Source organism: Hakea prostrata, chromosome 8 (assembly GCF_041222555.1).
Source record: "Hakea prostrata isolate BN-2017 chromosome 8, UWA_Hpros_2, whole genome shotgun sequence".
In the NCBI taxonomy this organism is placed as follows: Eukaryota; Viridiplantae; Streptophyta; class Magnoliopsida; order Proteales; family Proteaceae; genus Hakea; species Hakea prostrata.
Window position 1 is genome coordinate 10,829,420 of NC_142607.1, and position 23,617 is coordinate 10,853,036.

Genomic DNA, 23,617 nt, shown 5'->3' on the forward strand with positions numbered 1-23,617 from the left:
CATAGCTGTGATGGAAACACGCCAGAATAAGACACTTTGCTTTAGTGGAGATCCTATTCATCCAGCTTGCCTTTCAACTCGCATGAAATCATGAGACACAAGTTGGTGAACTAGAAGACTGAGTAAAGAGGATCATAACTTATTTTTTTGTTTCTTTTGTATAGAGACACTTTCAATGTAGGAAATGAAGATATTAAATATATATACCATCAATAAGAGTTGAACTTACGATCTCTTCGCTAAGAAGTGTTGGTCTTACCAATTGAACAACCCTCCAATGATTTAGACACTGTTGCACCTTGATAGTTTCAAAGCATGCAAGGCACCGACTCCCAATTCCTTCATTTAAATTTAAATTTGATCATTTTAATGGAAAAATGGCACTTGTTGGATCTGAGTTTTCTCTTTTTCAGTTCCATGATTGGGAGATCTATTAGGGAATTGTGACCCTGGTGGCTGAATGTTCACTGGTGGGTGAAGAAAAACTCGCATTTTTTTTTTTGGGAACAAAAAACTCTTGCATTTTTGAGTTCTTGCATGTTGCACAGGAATATTTCAGGCTTCATGTATAAGCTGTTTCCTATTAATAAATGATGGTTGCATTTCTGTAATCCAACCATTTAACAACCCAAAAACTGGTGAGATCGAAAACCCAACTCCCTGAAAGAGGGGAATCAATAGGAATCACGACGACCCAGATGGATTGACTTGAAAAGAAACAATCAATCAATTATGTTTGGGAGACACCAACACGTGAATAACCATAAAAAGGTTACAGCATGCTCCCAACATCGAAGGGAGTTCAAAGTCCCAGACTTAATTTGATTAATATACTTCTCGTCCGTCTAGTCTATTTTTCAAAGATTCGATCTGTTCCATCCAGCTGTGATGTAAAATCATGGTTACACTTCCTGCGTGTCCCAGATTTTGATTAATACTTTTCGTCTGTCTAGTCTATTTTTCAAAGATTCCGTTCCATTCAGCTGTGATATATGATGGTTACACGTTTATGGGTAAATTCATAAGATTTCAGACTAAAGGCGGCTCTTCCCTTCTTTACGAACTGCAAAGAAAACAAGTAAAAAAGAAGGCAAAAGGAAAAAATCAATCTTGTTGCTCGTCGTTCTTCTTTCAACTTCCAGTGAACCAGAAGAAAAAAAAAGCTGAGGAGGGAAAAGTATCTTTATATGGGTACGTATCACTCCAGCTCTCCGAATGGTCTTGATCTGTGAGGGGGTAGGGTGGAGTTCCCATTCCCATACAAAACATACACAGAGAGATTAACTAATAACAAAATGGATATGTTTAAGATATCCTTTTGTTTTTTTTTGATAAACCGAAATGTATTTCAAAGAGCAAGCAACATACAAGGTGTCAGAGTTACACAAGTCTAACAACCAAGAAGAGGAATTTGGCCAGATAGTCCTCCTTGCCGAGTTAACAACCTTCCCAGCTAGGGAATGAGCAACAATATTGCATCCCCAAGGAACAAATGAAAAATTACAAAAAATAAAATAGGAAGACAAACGAGTGATATCTTCCACAATGTTCAAAAGACCCATTGGAGTAGAAATTGTGAGTTAATAGTGTTAATCAGGTCTAAGCAATCACTCTCTACCTGCAAATGATCAATCCCCTCAGCTGCCACAAGTAGCAAACCTTCCCGAATGCTTAGGGTCTCACCTTCAATTGGTGAAGAGAAAGAATAGGGAATTGAGACAGCAACTAATGGAGAAGCTTGATAATCTCTCAACACTATCCTCAAGCCCCCTAAGCTGGTTTTTAGAGCTGCATCAGAATTAAGCTTCATAGTTCCCCGAGGAAGAGGTTTCCAACATTGACTTGATGCTTCCAAAGTAGAGGCTGCTTGTGTCTTCAACTTCCAAAAAGTATTTGCAGCACAGTAATCTCTAACCTCTCTTAAAGCATGCTGAATTATCTCAACCGGGGATGCATTATAGCCTTCAAACAACATTCTATTGTGGGCTTGCCAGAGTTCCCAACAAATGAAAATCGCAAGGTAGGAGACATTTTGTGATTCCTGTTTGTCAGCCCCAACTTTACTCCATGCGTGAATAAATCCTGTAAGAGAAAGATTGGCATGAGTAGCAGTAAAACCAAGAGGAGAAGAATGCCAAACAACTCTAGCAAGCGGACAGTCAAAAAGGATGTGTTCTATTGTTTCTTCACCCCCTCCACATCTAGGACAATCTACCTCCTTTACTAAATTCCTATGTTTTAAGGTTGCAATAGTAGCTAACCCACCCAAGAGAGCCCTCCACATGAAGGTCTGAAGTTTAGGGGGAGCTTTGCTGTGCCAAATAGACTTCTACACTTTCTTAGGAATTTGTAGTTGCTAAACTGCAGCACCCCTTAAGTGAGGATTATCTCTATCCAACAAGTCACAGAACAAATAATAAGCATATTTAGTTGAGAACAAGCCGTTGTGGGAAGGTCCCCACACCATCTGATCCTTTCCAGGGAAGAGGGCTAGCTGAATTTTAAGAATGAATTCAGCATCTTCTCTATGAAAACTTCTTCTCTCCAAATCTGCCTTCTATCTTTGATGAACTTGATCAATCAAATCAGCAACCCTAGTAACCTGATCCGATCTGAATTCTGGATGAAGAAGCTTAAAACCTAGATTCCTTAGCAACCGATTGTCCTCCCAAATTTTGATGTTGTCCCCTTGCCAACTCTCCACAATAGACCAGCTTGAAGAACCTTTCTACCCTCTAAAATCCCTCTCCAAGCCCAAGATGGGTTGGAGGTTAAACTTGCTTCAAGGAAATCACATTAAGGGTAATAGATCTGCTTGTAGAACATTGCCCAATATGAGTGAGGTTTAGACCATAATCTCCATGCTAGCTTGCCTAACAAGTTTTATTTTGAATCTTGGGGTCTCTAAATCCCAATCCCCCTTTCTCTTTAGGTCTACTCATTGTCCTCCAAGAAACCCAACAGATTTTATGGTTTTTATTAGTATTACCCCAATAAAATTGAATAATAGCACTCTTCAGCCTTTTATAGTAAGAAGTTGGAAGCTTAAAATGTGAGGCAGCATAGTTTAAGCTACTTAAAGCAACTGATTTGACTAGCACTTCTTTACCTGCATGTGAAAGGAGCTTACTTTTCCACCCTTGGATTCTTGCTTGAGTCTTTTACTAGAATGGAGAGACTCAATTCTAGTGTGGAAGGGTTGTGAGCAGCTCTTCCTATGGGTTGCATTGGCGGGTTTAAAAACAATTTATGCTCACATGCTTCTGTTGCCAAGTGGGGCCGCTGAAGATCCTTTGGAAGAGATGACCTCAATGCAACTCAAGACAAGATTCTCTACAATGACTAATTGGATGTACGTTGCTTCTGAACCTTGAGGACAAGGTTCTCTTAAGGGGTCGGCATTGTTATGATCTTGGTTAAAAGTCATGAGAGAGATTAATGGTACGTAGGGCCTATGAGAGGGGTTATTTTATAAGGGAATGTTTGGGATGAATGTATAGGTCATATTAGGGGTAAAATGGTCTTAAGATTAGGGAAGTAGTCATGTCTATAAAGGAAATAGGGTATGGCAATGAGAAGGTAATGAAGAATATTACTCCCCAAACTTCTAAGTCTCTTTACTTTTTGCGTTTCTTCTTCTTCCCAATCTCCTGCTCTTCTGATTTCTACTCCCAACCCCTTCTAAATTTCCTCTGCTCTAGGGTCCAAAAATTGGATTCACAACATAATCCGACTTGGAATGTTGTACAGTAAATTAATCACACAGTGTACATAGAGTTTTATTTTTAGCTTTGATTTATATTATCTTATCTTCCCTTATTTCTGGTCCAAAATGATCTTGTTTTCTGATGATAAGAAAAATGGAGAGGAACATCTGAGTCCAAAATTATCTAGCTTTCTGATGATAAGAACAGTGGAAGATTGAAACCTGTACCCAAAACTCCAAAAGTGAAATTCAGCCACTTTAAGAGATGTGTAGCTTCATGGCCTATATAATCAGATTCCTAGTGACGTGTGAACAAGTAGGAGACTCAGTTTTCCAGCGCAAGCATGGTCATCATCTTCATTAAATCATTTTATCTCTGCTATCTGTAGATCTTCAAGCTAGTCTTACTGTATCTTAATTGAAAGCTGATGCGTGATATATCCAAGAGGTAGGGTTGAAAAATGATTCTGTTCATCAATTTGCAATACTTAATATTTATCTTTGCAATTGCATTTAATTATGATAAACTTCATTCATGCAGTCTATTCTATCTTTCATTTTCATCACATCACATTTAAAATAAGGTTCCCAACCAAAGGTAGTTGAATTGGTTGAATAGGGTAATTGACTCTTACGTTCTTGACAGGGTAGGCTACTTCGTTAAAGGTTAATTAAAAAGAGGGAACTCATAACCACTAGACACCAGGTACGGTCCAGCTATGGAGGATCATCTTTCTAATCCACTTCTTGGCTGATATGGAACATGAGAGGACACTATTCAGAGCTGGCACCGCTGTGATCACTTTTGGATTCTCTTGCATGACTTTTCTTCATCATCTCCTTGAAAGCACTCTCAATAAGAGGGGAAAATTCAGTAAGGTTCAAACTAAATTAACTAATCTTAACTAGCTATTTGTTGCTAGAGTATCCAAGGACACAAGGAATATAGAAATAGGGAAATGAAATTGTAATCTTCATCTGAAACACAGCATGCTTTATCATACTGTGAGGCCAAGAATGATCTATGGTGTGTCCGTGACTTTGTGAATAATCTATATTACTTTATGTGATTGTCTATTTCTTTCTTATCCCTGTCTTCATGTTTGTTCCCAAACAGAAAAGACCCAACTTTTGTTCTTTTTGCGGGAGAACAGTCAAAGAGATTCCCTGTCATTTAAGTTAGATCATAATGAAATCATTTTGCATGTGTTAACCCTAGATACAATTTAGAATTTAGGATATCAAGTAGAGTAACCCACAAACATGTCCCAAGAAGGCATTCAGGTTAGACCTCAAGAGGAGTCTTATGATGAAAGAGTCAGCTAAGTAAGCTGGAAACATGAGTCCTAATCCCCAGTTCTAATTCAATTATGGCCGGCCCCTTTCAATCACAAATTCACTAACTAACTGTTGTACTTTTAGTAGTTTTATTTGCAAATTCAAAGAATTTATGTTTGCTAAAGGTTGGATCTGGCATCTAAATGGCCAATAGGTGTCTCTTTGGGAGTCTAGTTTGGTGGTTAACAAACATGTCTTAAGGGAAAAGATATGTTCTTTAGAGATAACCTTTAGTGGTGTCTCTTACTCTCCTATATAAATGTGGGAGGGATTGTCTATTGATGTAAGAGTATTGTTTTGAGAACTACTGTAAATTTTCTTTAAATTGTGTCAAAAAACAAATTGTTGAATACAGCTTTACGGGTCCCTTCGTCTATCAACTACAGAGTGTACGTCTGTGATGGAAGGGTTGACTGATTTTGGGAATGAAAACGCATTTAGAACCCGTGTGTACCATTCAAGGCGTTTAAATACCTTAAACAAAATACCATTAGTACGTTTCAACTCCGCCAAAATTGTTCGCATATCACTAGATGAATATACATACATAAATATGCTTTTGATATGGAGATCTAAAACAAGTTAAGTTTCCATACTCATGATCCTACTTTATTTATTTATTAGTCTTATACTTGCCATAATATTATATTATTTCCAACACTAACAAATCAATTTTCAGTGAGATTGATTCAAACTATTTCTCAATCGAGCAAAATTGATTTTGGTGTATTTCTTCATTTGTGTAAGAGGGCTTACATTAACTTTTACATAAACAAATAACCCTTGCAGTATTTATCTGTCTATTCTGATTCATGTGAACATTTTTAATTGGTGTATACTTTTCTCTGGATGAATAAAGAATTAATTACCAAAGGAAAGATGGGGGAGGGGGAGAAAATACTGGAGAGGCACTAAGGGACAACACAGCAAAGGGGAAAAGCTAAGCACTCAAAGGACTAAGCTTCAAGATAAAATTCAAGTGGACGAACACTATCTTTTCCCTCTTATTTTCTTCTTTTTCTTCATTCTAAGGAACTTGAAGTCTGAAAATGAAGCACCCTTTAGTAGAAAGATTGGTTCTTCGCGTTCCAAGTCATGCAAGGGAGAGAACTCAGAGATGGGGTCGGCATCGAGGGCTCCATCAAACTCGATAATTGATGGATACTTTATTGGAATGAACAATGATTCTGAAGATTAAATATTCATTCTTTTCCAGGCAAAATTATTTGTTCGTACCATGTTAGTTGCAGTAAAGCTAGAGAAAGTAGGCAGCTGCCAATTCAGAAGACCAGTTCTTGAAAAACTGTACATCCTTCTTATAGTGCTTGCCAGCCAAACAAAGCATTCACCATTCTATCAGATCGTAATAATCCAAAACCTGCCTGAAATTCTCGGTTATCGGTTCACTGGAAGTAGAATAATCCATGGATCTGCCCAGGTTCATGCATCCATGGTCTAACCCAAGGCTTTCCACCATGAGTAGTCAAAGCAGGGTTATTAACCTACAAGTAGGAAACAATAATAATACCAACATAGGAGAACCAAACAAGCTTGGAGAATAATCAAGGAAAAGATAGGTCATTTTCAATTAGTGGGAGCTTGACTTTGAATTTTCTGTTGCCTCAAAAGGTTTTACTGAATAATCCTGGGAAGAGTACTGGTTTCCTCTAATTAAACTTGTTTCTGTGAGATCAGACACTTGCAACTTCATCAGTATAAATACGCATGTACTACTGTTTGGTCTGTTTGGTAAGCTTCTAATGCTAACTAGTCTTACCCAAAAAAAATAATGCTGACTAGTGGTCTGAAAGGCAATAAAAGCCAGCAACAAATTCAACCCACGTTTTTGAATCAATGTAAAATTCAAATGCAGATCACATTGCTTTCTGCAGACATGATAAGTGTTGGTCCGTGGTCCATTGGCCCATGTGGGGCCCAAATTGATTAAGAAACAAGTAGGGTTTTATGTTTCAAGTTTTCCAAAAAAAATTTAAAAAAATTAAAAAATTAAAAAAATAAAAAAAAAAAAAGAAAGAAAGAAAGAAAGAAAGAGCCTCAGTTGCACAACAGAAGAATAAAAAGTGTAAAGAAAAAGAGAGAAAAAGCATAAACGAAGAGGAGAAGAAAAGTGAGGTTTCCTTAGTTTTCTCCAGCAGACTCAACGATGAAACGTTTCTGGAAGGAGGTGAATTTAAAGAGAATGATCATGACACTGAACTCTTCACATCTAACTATCAGAATTTCATTTTACTATAGTTCACAAGAAGCCCTCTTTGGTGACTTTTTTTTTCCATTTTTCCTTGGATTTCCATTTTGATAATGTGTTTGTGATTTTATGTTCCTCTAGTGTTATCTAAAGATGACATATTGATTGTATACTCCATTACTGTTATTATTTGGTGATGGACAACAGACTTCGATAATAGTACTATGGTTTTTTTCCTCGAGGATTTTTCCATGTTAAAAAATTCTTGTGTGTCTGTTACAGTTTGATTGTTAAATGTTTGATCAATTAACATTGTTTATGTTGCTTTAGTTTACACTAGTATATTATTTGCCCCCCCCCCCCCAAACAAAGTGTTAGCAGGCCAGATTGATGATTATGGTATTGTGTAAATTAAAATGGAAGATACCTTAAGTACAATGGTTAAACTTAATGGGTCAAAATTGTTTGTTTTGAAAACCTATGATTGAAAATCTCTTATTTTATAGAGACTTGTATGAACATATTGAAGGTGATATTAATCAACCACCGATATGTCCAAAAGCTGAGTGAACCAAATTAAATAGGAAAACTGTTGACACAATTCGGTAATGGTTGGACATTAGTGTTTTCCATCATGTTGCAAATGAGACCTCGGCAGAAGAACGTTGGAAGAAACTTGCGAGTCTCTATAAGAGGAAAACAACATAAAATAAAGCTTTTTTTTTTATGAGAAAGCTTGTAAATATGAAATTGAAGGTAAATACTTCAATTACTAAGTACTTGAATGAATATCAAAACATAGTGAATCAGTTGAGCACAATGAAGTTGAAGCTTGAAGATGACTTGCAAGCTTTGTTGTTATTGAGTTCCTTACTAGATTCTGGGTGACTTTGGTTTTATCATTTATTAATTCTGTTCCAGATGGTAAACTATCAATGAACATAGTTTTAAGCATTATTGAATGAAGAGACATTAAGGAAATCCATAGTTCAAATGATGCACAAGCACTTGTCACAGAGAACAAGGGGATGAGTAAAGATAAGTTTAATGTCATGATAGAGCCAAGAGTCATGGTAAGTCAAAAGATAAATAAAAATTCTAGAGAAAAATTCAAGGGTTATTATTGTGGAAAGGAGGGGCATATGAAAAGAAATTGCTGAGTTTAGAAAATAGAGCAAAATGAAGACAATAGTCAAAAGAAAGATGATGATAATAACACCGCCTTTATAGCATCTGATGATGATTTATTCTTCTCTTCCTTTTGGTGAGGTGTTGCTCTTTGTACAAGATAATAATGAAAATATGTGAAGGTGGACTAAATGCAGCAATTGGTGATTTCTTACTAGATCTACGACATAAGAAACTGGGTTATATGAGTGACAAGGGGCTGTAAGTTATGGCAAAGAATTCTTTGATTCCTCTTGCCCAAGGTATGCTTTTGAATCCTTATGATTATTATTTATTTGATAAGCAACATAAAGTTTCATTTCAAAAGTATGGTAGGAAATTAAATTTATTAGAATTGGTACATTTTGCTACTTGTGGCTCTATTGAGGTTCTATCATTAGGAGGTAATACATATTTTTTTAATTTCATTGATGATGCTTCACAAAAGGTGTGCTAATTTTTGTTGAAATCCAAAGACCTGGCATTCCATTATTTTTAGCAGTTTCATGTCGTGGCTAAAAGAGAAGTAGAGAAGTTTTTGAAATGTCTCCGACTAATAATGGAGGAGACTACATATCAAAAGAGTTTAAGAGCTATTGTTCCAAGTATGGCATTAGACATGAGAAAATTGCTCTTGGAACCCCTCAACACAATGGGATAACAAAAAAGTAAAACTATAACATTATTGAGAAAGTGAGATACATGTTGAGAATGACTATGTTGCCAAAACCTTTTTAGGGAGAAGAAGCCAACACTGCTTGTTATCTAATGAATAAGTCCCCACCAACTCCTTTAGGGTCTGATATTTCAGAAAGGGTGTAGAGAGAGAATAATGCCTCCTACTCTCATCTGAAGGTGTATGGTTGTAAAGCGTTTGCACATGTACCAAAGGAGCAACAATCGAAGCTTGATGATAAGGCGATTCCTTGCATATTCTTGAGATGTGGAGATGAAAATTTTGGGTACAAGTTATGGGATCCATAAAAGAAGAAGACTTTCAGAAGCAAAGATGTAATATTTTGCGAAGCTGAAAATGTTACACACTTGGAGAAGCCTGTGAAGTCTACTCATGTTGAGAATATTATGTTTGATACCACATCCATTTCAAGGGGAGAATCTATTCATGAAGAACATGTTGATCATGATGATCCAGAGATAGCGACAGATGATCCTGTAGAGTATGAGGATATTGAACTAAAGGAGTAGCGCCCACATGAAGAGGTTGTAGAACCTCATGTGAGGGGGTCCACAAGAGAGCGTAGACTAACATAAAGGTATCCCAATTCTGAGTATATTCTTTTTATTAATGAGGGGGAGCCTGAAAGCTTTCACGAAGCAGTGATCCATAGTGATAAAATCAATTAGATAAAAGCTATGTAAGAGGAGATGAGTTCCTTACATAAAAACCATACTTATGAGTTGGTAAGATTTTCTAAGGTCAGAAAAGCATTGAAAAACAATTGGCTATGCAAGATAAAGAGAGATGCATCTAGGAAACTAGTGAAACACAAAGCTCGTTTGGTTGTGAAAGGGTTTGAATACAAGAATGGCATTGACGTTGATGAGACCTTTTTCCAGTGGTAAAATTGACATATATTCGAGTGATTCTTGGTTTAGTAGCTAGCATGGATTTTGAGCTTGAGCAATTTGATGTAAAAACTACATTTCTTCATGGTGATTTAAATGAAGAATTTATATGATGCAATCAGAAGGATTTGAAGCCAAGGGGAAGGAACACTAGATATGCAAGTCAAACAAAAATCTTTATGAACTAAAGCAGGCACCAAGGAAGTGGTACAAGAAATTTGACTCACTTATGATGACTATTGGGTATAAGAAAGCTCAAAGAGATCCTTATGTAGTTCAGGAAATTTTCAAATAATAAGTTCATTGTTCTTTTCCTTTATGTCGATGATATGTTGATCATTGGGCAAAACACAAATATGGTTAAGAATTTGAAATACTGATGGTTCAAGTCCTTTGATATGAAGGACTCAGGGTCAGCTAGACAAATATTGGGCATGCAGATTGTTCGTGACAGGAAGGTTAGGAAACTATGGTTGTCACAAGAAAAATATGTTGAACAAGTGCTTGAAAGATTCAACAAGGTGCTAAGCCTGTAAGCATGCCTCTTGCCAATCACTTTATATCTACCAATCAAGAAAGAAAAGCAATGTCAAGTATTCCTTACTCATCTGCAGTTGGTAGTCTTATGTATGTCATGGTCTGCACTAAATCATAAATTAGACAGACATTTAGTGTTTTGAGCAGGTTTCTTGATAATCTAGGGAGAGATCATCAGGAAGCTGTGAAATAGAACTTTAGATATTTGAAAAGAAGTTATAAATTGTATTTATGTTTTGGAGGTCCAGATTCAGTCTTAAAAGGGATACTAATTCGATATGCCAGATGACCTTGATTGTAGAAAGTCAACTTCGGAGTATTTGTTTACTTTTGCAAAGGGAGCTGTTTCTTGGCAGTCCAAACTATAAAAATATATTGTTTTGTCTACAATTGAGGATGAATACATAATCGTTGCAGAAGCAAGGAAATAAATGTTGTTGTTGAAAAGATTTCTCCAAGAATTGAGTTTAAAGCAAGACAAGTATGTAGTCTACTATGACAGTCAGATGCTATAGATTTGAGAAATAACTCTACATATCACTCTCGCACAAAGGCACATTGACGTGAGATATGATTGGTTGCATGATGTGGTGGAAAGTGAGTTGTTGAAGATTGTGAAAATTCAATACTGATAAAAATGCCTCTGATATGTTAACAAAGATTTTTACTTGAGTAAAGTTTGAGATGTGCAAGGAGTTTGCGCACATGGATTCCAAATAAAGAGTCAAATTATGGTTTCCTCTCTCACGGGCATGGAGAGGGAGATTTATTGGGTCCGTAGCCCATTGGCCCATGTGTGGTAATGAAATATTGATTGTATACCAATTACTGTTATTATTTGGTGAAAGTTGGAGCGACTCCGATAACAGTTCTTTGATTTTTTCTCTTGCAAGTTTTTTCACGTTAAAAATTTTGTGTCTGTTGTGGTTTGATTGTTGAATGCTTGATCCATTATTGTTGTTTATGTTTTTTTAATTTACACTGGTATATTATTTGATTGTGATTAATTATGTCTAGTTGTTTTTTTGGTGGGTTTAAGTATGTCTAGTTGCTTACCCTGATACATGGTTAAAAGAAAAGTCTCTTTATAAAACAATGGTAGGTTGGCTAATTTTGAGCAGGGTCAGTCTTCCTGTAATTCAAGTGGGAGACCTGCCATTGAAACCACTGACATGGAAGCAAACCAAGAATGATTTCCTTCCACCAAACTTTTTATCTCATATACCAATAGAAGGTACAGCATATAGTCTTTCCCACACAGGGAAACTAGAAAACCCCTAGGCCGACCAGGAAAAATTATGTACCTGCTCAGAATAGTTTAGGATTTCTTGCCTTTTCAAGCCAACAGAGCAAATCTTTTTGAGGATGTCCTGGAAAATAAAAGAAGTACTTGGGTTGCCCTATTTTCTGCGTAGGATCTAGTTCTTGTTTTTGTTTCTTCCTCTTTTATCATTCTTCCTTTTCTGGCAGTAGCTTAGGTCTCTTCTTCTTCCTGCAGGCGGTGTTGTGGCTTTGGGATCCAGATCCTCTAGAATCTGAAAAGCTAAAATAAGCATAACCCACCAAGTTGCTCAAGCTTAATTGTGCAATATAATCCGTGCCAACAAAAAGAAGTATAGAGGTTGATCAAGATCAAGACTGACTTTTTAAATGTGGATTCTTTGCAAAAGAGAAACAGTGTCTTAAAAAGCCTCCCTACCTCTCTATCCAACAATCTTTCAAACCAATAATCAAGCTTAGGACTAGCTTCACATGTATGATTATGGGTCTGGTCAGTAGGGCATGCATATTTTTTTCCTGGGAAACATTGGTAGGCCCTCCATTCTTTCCACTTTAAAGTGGTGTGTATGCAATCTGAATCAGACAAGAACAACTGTATATTTTCAGTGTCAACAATTCTTCAGATTTGCTGAAAACTAATCTAGAGAATGGAATTAATGGAGATGATAATGATTTGCTTTAGTAGAAATAATGCATTTGGATCTAACACATATCCTAGGACTCAACCCAGGACCCCATATGTAGCAACAGTAACCTTGGCTCTGATATTTTTAAAAATGGATTTTAAATCTGGGCAACCACCATTAAGTGGTTGAGAAGCTAGGGTTTTCCCTGACGCAGGAGAAAGGCACCAACTCTACTGGGAAATGGAGTAAGTGTCATCTCTCCTGCGACAGAGAAAACTAACCCTGCTTCTTTCTTAATCTGCAAGCTCCACAGTCATACTCGTTCGTTTTAATGTATACACAAGAACCTGTTGTTTCTTGCTATTTATAGAGAAGCATGGACGGGAAACATGTCATGGGTGTACTTCCTAGAAGGGAACTGCAAAATCCATCTCGTTAGAGGAAACTTCTTTTTGAATTCAACGGGCATTTTAAAAAAAAAAAATCAAGCTAGTTTTGAATTTCTTCTCATTAGAGGAAACTTCTTTTTGAATTCAACGGTCATTTAAAAAAAAATAGAATCAAGCTAGTTTTGAATTTCTTCTCGTTAGAGGAAACTTCTTTTTGAATTCAACGGTCATTTTAAAAAAATAAAAAGAAAAAGAAAAAGAATCAAGCTAGTTTTGAATTTCCTCCCTAGGTTTATGAATTTCCCATCTTGAAATCTAGGTCTTAGGAAAAAACTAGAAGAAGAAGATGGAAATGCTTTCCATGAAATTTCATGGATCTTTCATACTGGTTTACAGGAAACAGCCATACAAGAGCTAACCCTTCTTCACAGTTCAAACATGAATACGTAGTAGTTTTGTATGAACTAACCTTTTCTGTATTATACATATTTCTCACTATTTTTTTTTCAACTTAAATATGTATAGTCCATTTTTGTTTTAGGAATGAATTTGGATCATCCATACCCAACCGGCCTATACAATCATTCACTCAAACTCACGTGAGTGTGGGATCCACACTTATACGGTCTGCCCATGTCCCCTCGGGCAGGCTAGGTAAAGAAAATCCAGAATCGGCTTAAATAAGAAAATTGTACTCATCCATGTTTCATTCCCCACCCCACTCTCCATCGGAATGGAAAAGCACATTTTCCCTAAGTTTTTTTCTTTTTGTAAAAATACATTTACCTAAGTTCCTTTTGGGTGCTTTAGATTTAAAATCTTGGCCGATTTCCAGAAAAGAAAATTTTGCCCCTTGGTGAATTGGAGAACAACATTTTCTTTGTTTTCTATTTTGAAACAAATAGCAAGAAAAGACAACTTTACTTTAATATTATTTTCTTTACTTAAAAAACAAAAATTCTAACAAACATATATTTGAATGTACAGCCAATCAATCTTGGCTTGGTTATGGGGAAAAAAAAAAATCTATACCGAGCTTTTAAAAGCAGGTCAGATAAATAGTGTGAATAAATAATATATAATTTTTTTTTGGATAGAAACCTCGTAAGTGGGGAATTGAAATGATTAATGTCTAATTAGAATCTCTAATTGCGGATATGAATTATCTTCCATGATGGATAGCACAAAGTTATTTGCTTACACTTTCCAGTCACAAAATCAAAGGGCTCACAAATAAAAAAGCTTAAAAGGGACAGAACGCATTGTAGTACCCTGTGCCCCTGTATTTTGTGGTAGATAAGCCTTCATGGTGACTAGGGGCCTGCACTGATTGAGACTCAAAGAAAAGAAGCTTTCAGTGAAGGATTGAGAAATTACGATTTTCAAAAGCACTGCAGCGCTCTTATTTTGGCATTACATAAGCGAATGACTGAACCTCAAATGTCGATTAGAGAGATTCCTCTGATTTCTAGGAATGAACTTTTAATCATAAAATGCTTGAGATCCTGACTGCCCAAGTGCCCATAGTTGTGATGGAAACACACCAGATTAAGACACTGCTGCGCCTTCACTGTTTCAAGGCACGCCAGGGCCCCAACTCCCAACCTTCTTCTGATTTGATCATTTTAATGGGAAGAATCACTTTGAAGGAAAAATGGCAATGGTTTGCATGTGAGCTTTTTCACTTTGTCAGTTCCATGATTGGGGAACCTATTAGGGAATTGTGATCCCTGTGCCTGAATGTTCTCTGGGAGGTGAAGAAAAATTCTCGGTTTTCTTCCTCTGGGAACCAAAACTCTTGCATTTTTGAGTTCGTGCATGTTGTGGTAAGAATATTTCAGTCTTCATGTAGAAGCTGTTTCCATCTTCCGAAACCCCATAAATGATTTTAATTAACAACCCAAAACTGGTGAGGTCGAAAACCCAACTCCCTGAAAAGAGGGGAATCAATAGGAATCACAACCCAGATAGGTTAACTTAAAGAAAGAAACAAACAATCAATTATCTTTGGGAGACAACAACACGTAAATTACCATGAAAGGGTCATTACAGCTTGATCCCAAAATTGAAAGGAGTTCAAAGTCCCAGATTTTGATTAATGATGGTTATACTTCCTACGTTTAAGGGTAAATTCATAAGATTTCCTTTCCTAGCTTCGATCTGTAAGGCAAATCAGAAAAACAATCTTGTTGCTCGTCGTTCTTCATTCAAACTTCAAGTGAATCAGCAAAGAAAGGTGAGAGAAAGTATCTTAACATGGGTAAAACTCCAGAGAAAGTAATGCCAAAAATCGAGGTGTTTAATTATATCCACTGGAAAACTACGAACATAAACTTCTAAGGCTTTGATCCAGAAACAGAAGTACTTCTAGTGCTTTCAGGGTAAACCTTGTTGATATGGGTCACTGGAAATATAATGGATCTGATCTCCCCAGGTTCTCGCATCCATCGATCCCGCGGCTTGCGGCCGTTGGAGCACCAGTATGATCTGCAAAAGGGCAGAGAGAGAGAGAGAGGAGTTAGCTATGACTATGAGGGTTCCCTTACAGGATCAGTGAGGATAATTTTTTTCGTGTGATCACACCACAGGATCAATGAGGAGAATTTCTTTCCTTCTTGGTAACAAGAAAAAACTCCATCCATTTGAGATGACAATGATAGTTTACTGTATATCAAAGGGTTCCGTTGAACATGGACAACCCAAGATGCTTCCTTGGTTAGTATCGCTTCCTTTGAATTTTCTGGGTCGCTTTTTCCATCTTCTATCTTGTTATTCAATTGTTGAAAACCAGAATCAAGTACTTACCTTCAATTTTCAGTATAAGCTGAGAGAGATGAAAGAAGCACATTTAGATGTGGCTACAGAAGCTGGATAAAATCATCTCAAGTGTTAAAACGAGTAGCTTACCTAAAGGGCATATTTTGATGTGGTTACAGCAAACTCAAAGCTCCCCCTTTTCGCTTAGGGAATAAGAAGGCATGGTCTTCACTGTCGCAGGAGGATGAACCTGCTCTTCACCGGGAAATGGTGCAGGTACCATCTCTAGAAACGGAGCAGGTATCATCTCTCCTGCGACAGTGAAAACCCTAGCTTCTAATAACATGAGCTTCCCCTCTACTTCCTTCTCTGCAACTAGTCTTGTTTCTGAAAATGCATACCAGCCAATTCTATTTATAGAATGAGACGAATGCCTAATAGATCATAAGGCCTGCCTGCTTCCTGGAAGTGGTCTTCTTATTTCACCCCAAAATCCATCTCCAGAGATTGATCTTCTTCGTCAAAGACTAGTCTCAGAAAAATAAATTTGGTCATAGGAGGTTTCTTTGAATTCTTTCTTCGATCATGTGTGGTTTGTTCACACATATCAGTGAAATACAAGGTCCATGTTAAGAGAAATTGGATCCCAAGCTAGGAAGGTCCTTAATTTGATGCTTCCTTCTCAACTTTACCATTCTAGGTCCTTGAGCTTATATTTTGGATTTCAACAATTTTGTGCGATCCATGTTTGAAGACCTCTGATGGTGTTATCTTTTTTCTGGGAAGTTGAAGATTCCACATATACTTGGATTTTACAAAGCTGAGTTTCAACGAAATTATCACAGGACGAAAAACCACAGCTAGTTCATAGAAGTTTTAAGTAAAGATATTGTAAAAGATCATGAACACGCGAAGGACGGTTCATGGAAGTTTAAGTGAATATCACCAAGAGAACACGGATATGGTGTTTCATAGAAATTTAAATAGATCATTGCAATAAGAAACGTTGAAGCAAAATATCTAGGAGATGCTAGAAAAATCCATGATTTTCCACAGTGCAAAAGTGAACGCCCTTGATTGGATTTTGATTTCAATGGTTGTGTAAGTACCATAATTATAATCTGAGTAAAAATTTTAGTTAGGAACCTCATCAATTAGGGCTTTTAAATGTCCATGTAAAATCCATGATTCTCAGTGCTTCACATGCGTTGATTTAAAGTTTCTAATTAACTTCATCTGGTACTGGTTGCAAGCAAAGAATGAGAACTTCTGTAATAATGATTTTGTAACTATTTAAACTCTTACAGATCACTGTGGTAATAATCATATTTTTTTCAACTGGATCGATCAATCTTTATTTCACTTCCAAAATCATGAAATGGGATTGTAAAAAGTGATAATCAGACTTATAATGTTGTGCAGTTAATTAATCGCACACTGCACATAGAAGTTTTCTCTTTAGCTTTGATTGGTATTCTCTTATCTTCCATTATTTGTGGTCCAAATTATCTTGTTTTCTGCTGATAAGAAAACTAGAGATTGAAACATCCGAGTTCAAAATGGTCTTATCTGATAAGGAGTAGGGTACACTGCCGGTTTAGAGTTGTATTAGTACACCTACGATTTGTACCTCCATAAATACCTTTACACTCTCTAGAATTCATATACTGAAATACACTTTACTACATCATCTAGTTTTGTGATGATAAGATTGAGAACTGGAAGATTGAAACAGGAATCGAAAGCCCCAAAGAGAAATTCACCCACTTTAAGAGATCACCATCTTCTTCATAAAATCATTTTATCTCTGCTATTCATACATCTTCAAGCTAGTCTTACTGTAGCTTAATTGAAAGCTGATGTATAACATATCCAAGATATGGGGTTGAAAAATAATCCTGTTCATGAATTTGCATTATGTACTTCATTTCATGCAGTCTATTAATGTGTCTTTACATTCTTGACAGGGTGGGGTTTGGGTAAAAGGTCGATAAAAATTAAAAATTAAAGGAGAATCATCTTTCTAATCCACTTCCTTGGTTGATGGAACATGAGAGGACACCATTCGAAGCAGGCTGTCACTGTTTGGGTTTTCTTCCATGAGTTTTCTTCTTCATCTCCTTGAAAGCACTGTCAGAGAAGAAGAAGAAAAACAAATCGGTTTTAAGGGTTCAAAGAGAACTTGCATCAAACTAGCTATATTTGAATTGATCCAATAGAGAGTTCTGGTTTGACCAAAAAAAAGAATTGATATTCAATAGATAAACTGAAAACAAGTTTATTGCTAGAGTCCCCAACAACACAAGGAATAGAGAAAAAGGGGAAATGAAATTGTAATCTTCATCTAAGACATAAGCATGCTATATCATACTGTGAGGCTAAGAATGGTCTAAAGTGATTCTGTGACTTATTAGTGAAAACTCCCCATTTCTTGATGTGATTGTCTACTTCTTTCTTACCCATGTCTTCATATTTGTTCCCAAAGAAAAAGGACACCCAACTGTTGTTCTACTTCTTCTGGCAGGAGAATAGTCGAAGGAGATTGCGTGTCATTTTAAGTTAGTTCACAATGAAATCATCTTGTCTGTGTTAACACTAGATATAATTTAGAATTTAGGATATCAATATCAACTAGGGTTCCCCACCCCAGAAGGCATTCTGGTTAGACCTCAAGAGGAGTCTTATGATAAAACAAACAGTTAATTAGGCTGGGAATGAACATGAGACGAACCCAATCATCAGTTCTGATAATTAGGACAGTTTTAATTCAATACTTGCCCCTTTCTCGATAAACAAATCACTAACCAACAAATCAATTTTCAACATCTTTAATTGGTGGATTCTTAATTTAGATGAATGAAGAATTCATCACTTTTTTGTTGGACCAACACCATGTTTTCCCTCCATTATTCTTTTTCTTCTTCCCAGAAAACTTGAAATCGACAAAGAAGACCCCATCAATGTCAAAGCACCCTTTCAGTTGAACGATTGCTTCTTTGTGCTCTGAGTCATGCGAGGGAGAGGGCTGGGGGAGATATCGAGGCCAGGGTCCTTCAAACTCAATAATTGGTGGATGCATTATTGAAGCGAACATTAATTATCCTGAAGATTAAATATTCATTCTTTTCCAGGTACAGCTATTTGTTCGTACCACGTTGAAATAAAGCTAGGCAAGTCGGCAACTGCCACTCCAGAAGACTAGTTCTTGAAAAACTACCAATCTGTCTTCTAGTGCTTGCCAGCCAAACAAAGCATTCACCATTCTATCTGTCATAGTAATCCAAAACCTCCCTGAAACACTGGAACGATTGGATCACTGGAAGTTGAACGATCCGGTTGATCATCTGCCCAGGTTCATGCATCCATGATCCAACCCATGGCTTCCCACAGACCAGATGACCCTTAATCGCCAAACCTGCAGACTTATAACCTTCAAGCAGGAAATAATAATAATTACATAGGAGAACCATACAAGCTTGGAGAATAATTAAGAAAAAAATGAACTATTTGTTTTTATGAGATCAGTAGAGATACGCATGTATACTACTGTTTGGTCTGTTTGGTAAGTTTCCAATGCTGACTAGTGGTCTGAAAACTAATATATGCCAGCAACAAATTCAAACCACGTTTTATGAATTGATGTAAAATCTAGATGCATACATCGCTTTCTGCATACATGATGAGGAGTTTGACATTCCAGGTTGAAAGCTTGTGATTAATTATGTCTAGTTGCTTACCCAGATAAAGAAAAGCCTGCGTGTGTTGGAAAACAATAGAAGATTGGCAAGTGGCAACTTTGAGCAGGATCAGTCTTCATTAGAAATTAGATCTTTGAAGATCTAGGGTTGGTTAGTTCAAAATTTTAGAATGATTTTCTCGCACCTAACCTTTTAGCTCATATCCCAACAGAAGGTACAACACAAAGTCTTTCCAACACTGATAAACTAGAAAACCCTAGGCCGGACAGGAAAAAATCAAGTACCTGTTCAAAACAGTTTGAGAGTTTCTTTCCTTTTTAAGTTTTAACCCAACTGAGCAATCTTTTTGATCGAGGGTATTCTGGAAAAGAACAGACAGACTTAATTGGTTGCCCTATTTTCTTCTTAGGAGCTAGTTGTTCTTTTCTTTTCTTCCTCTTTTGCCATTCTCCCTTTTCTGGTAGTAGTTTAGGTCTCTTCTTCTGCTTCTTCCTTCAGGCGTAGTGGCTTTGGGCTAGCTCCTGCTTACCCCTTTTGTCATCTTCTAGACAACTTGCTTTCTTTGAAAACAAAAAGGTAACCTACCAATAAACAACCCCACTTCCGGGCCAAGCTATCTTGCAGGTCTTCAGATAGAAGGAATAAAGCAAGCGTAACCCACCAAGTTGCCCAAACTTCTGCAATATAAGACATGCAAACAAAAAGGATTATACAGGTAGATAAAGATCAAGTCAAAGACATTTTATGTGGATTCTTTGCAAAAGAGAGAAGAAATAGAGAAGTCTTAAAAAGCCTCCCTCACCTCTCTATCTAATAATCTTTCAAACCCAATAATCAAGCTTAGGACTAGCACATGTAGCACATGTATGATTATGGGTTTGGTCAATAGGGCATGTTTTTTTCCTGGAAACAATGGTAGGCCCTCTGCCTTCAAGTGGTAGTGTGTGTGCATTATGCAATTGAAAAAGGAACAACTGTATTTTTTTCACAGCTATACTTCTTAGATTTGCTGAAACTAATCTAGAGAATGGAATTAATGGAGATGATAATGATTTGCAGTAGAAATAATGCATTTGACTCTAACTCGTATCCTAGGACGACTCAACCCAGGACCCATATGGAGCAACAGTCGATCTTAGCTAAATCTGGGCAACCCCCATTATTAAGTGGTAAAGAAGCTAGGGTTTTCCCTGACGCAGGAGAGAGACACTAACTCTTCACTGGGAAATCGAGTAGAGAGAGACACTAACTCTTCACTGGGAAATCGAGTAAGTGTCATCTCTCCTGCGACAGAGAGAACCCAGCTAGCTTTCTTAGTCTGCAAGATCCACAGCTACTCTTGTTGGTTCATGTACAAGAACCTTAATTTCTTTCTATTTATAGAGAAGCATGGGTGGCAAACACGCCATGGATCTACTTCCTAGAAAGGGTCATCTTGCTTCAATGCAACATCCATCTCCTGAGATGAAACTTCTTCTTGAATTCAATGGTCATAAAAAAAGAAATCTAGTTTTGAATTCTTCCTTAGGTTTATGAATTCACATTTTGAAATTCAAGTCTTGGGAAAAGACTGGCTAGAAGACGAAGATGGAAATGCTTTGCAGTTTCACGGATATTTAATACTGATTTACAGGAAGCAGCCAGAAGCCATTCAAGAGTGCAGCTCCCCACTTTATAAAACCTTTCTTCACGGTTCAAACTTGAATGTCTAAGTCAGTTTTTTATGAACTCCACTTTTTCGTATTATGCAATACAATAAACTTTATTACCAAAAAAAAACAAAAACAATATAATGAAATTAAATTTACCCTATAAAAATACAATAAATTTAAAATTCTAACCGTTTCTTTCTACACTTCGAAGCCCTAGCCCAAGCCCAAGCCCAAGCCAACGCTAAGCCCAAAGACAAAGCCCACCAAGAAATGTTAGAAACTTTAGAGGGGCATCACCAACATCAAAGAAACAAATGAGTTTGGCTCACCGAAAGCCCAGCCCTAAAGGATCCTGATGATTTCTGAGATTATACGTGGCCCAACCATTTGTTGGTTTAGCCCAACTAGACTGGACCGGGCCAAAACACTGAAGAAAAAACGAAAAAAGGGGCCCAACTAGACCTTTATCACATTGATTTGCAATAAATTTATCAAGTCAATTTCTTTGTCAGAAATAAGAAATTGACCATCCATTTCCTTGTAGATGTGTGACATGCGTGAGATTTACAGGAACCAAGCAATAGTGCAACGCTCTTAGAAGGAAGATGGTTATCTGTAATTAATTAGAAGAAACACAAAAGAAAGTACACAAATGAGCAAAATAGAAGACGATTATAAGAGGAATTTCTAAGAACCCCAAAAAAATATACTCTCTCATGGTTTGGGATTTGTCATGCAATACAGTGATGGTGCTATTATTTGGGCAATCTCACAACAAGGTGCACATCATCGGTGCTAATGGCATTGAGGGAGGCCATCATCCATGCGCTGGCTGAGGGTGTGAAGTGGGTTATCATCAAATCTGATTGTCAACGGTCGATTCATACTTTGAAGCACCCATCCTCATCTTCAGTCTTCACCCTTAGACATTAGACCTGTGATTTTTTTATTTATGTATTGCACCTTAATGCTTATTTTGAGGAAGTTTCTTTCCATTTCATTTATAGGCAGATCAATGCCTTGGCGAATCTCCTAGCTATGAAGGCTAAGTTGGTTATCGACACAATTATTTGATCAATATCCACTCTTTGGTTACAGAATACGTGTTCCCTTGCTTCAACAGCTTTGCTGTGATTAAGTATGGATTACCCAAAAAAATACAAAAACTAAAGTATGCTACCACACATATAAGACTTTTTTTTTGGGTAAAGCACATACAAGACGTATGCTCAATGAGAAAGCCATCAATTTGTTGTTCAATTACTCATGAAAAGAAAATGGTGACATTACCACATTACTTAAGTGGGCGGAGGGGAGAAAAAAGTACGTGGAATAGTCTCTAATGAAGGGCTAGGCAAATTAGGGGAAGTGAAATAAAATTGCAAAATAGGGGTGAAAGAACTCTACACGAGTAAAGTTAAAATCTGACTCAACATAAAAGAGAGTATGATTAAGAAGAAAATATATCTAATTATATTAGCATTGAGTGGTAGAAAGTGCATAGATCAAAGTGTAGGCAATATATCGTCCTGTCGATGGGGGGCGACATGACATATACAATATGAGTAGGACCCCGTGTCCGTCGACAACAAAATGTGAAGCATGAGCCATATTCAATATAATTGTATAATGAATTCTAAATTTTAGTACATCTCTTCACTAGTTGTATATTTATATTATCTTTATATATTTACGTTAGTTTATATGAATTTTCCAAACTTATAGTTTTGCCTGGATATAGACCAAAACTAATGTTCACAGTATGTTTATTAGCCTCAAATTAGGTTACACAATAAAATTCAAGCAAAAACGATCATAAACACCCTTCAAAACTAGGGGTTGAATTTTCATCGACACCCTGCCAAAAGTTACCGACATGTCAGAGAAATATCGCCATGTCGGTGATGTCGCCAACCACCGACACCGCGACATGGACCTTGAGAAAGTGTTGTTCAAAACGATTTTAGATTCTCATTTCACATGGAATGGCAATTTCTTAACCCATCTGACTAGTTTTTATTTAATGATATATAGATTTTAATAAACTAGTGATCATGTGTCAAGTATTTACTTCTTGTAAATTATTTTATTTCTAATTTCGTAAATAATTAATATGTATTTTATATCCTAGCCCGCATGGCTGCATAATTTTTTTTCCTCTTAGTGCACACAAATTTTTATTCAGTAAAACCTCAAAGAACTTGACTTCGTTGACTTATTTTTTATTAACAGATAACTGGTATTGACTGGAAAATTTTATTTTTCGCGTCTAAACACTAAAAATAGACTCCACAGTCTTCAGGATCATGTTTGGGAGCAGCATTGCTTCTAGCAGTAGATTCAATTTGAGGTTTAAAAAATTTTAAATTGTTCAACGAACACTCCATTCAACGGTCTAGATTTGTTCTAAACTCCCAAACATGTTTGGGCATTTAACTGTGACGAGCATCGCTCCCCCAAGCAAAATCACGATCTTTAACCCCCGAAACATAAAAAAAAAAAGGTCCACTGTGAAGTTGAAAGTGGGTCCCACGCATCGATAGTACCATTATACCCCTATCCAATCAAAAGTGGGGAAAAGGTTGATAAAATCCAATCGAAGGAACGAATGGCAACAACAGAGACTTAACCACAAACGCCAAAACCTGAGGTTAAATAATTAACCATAGTTAA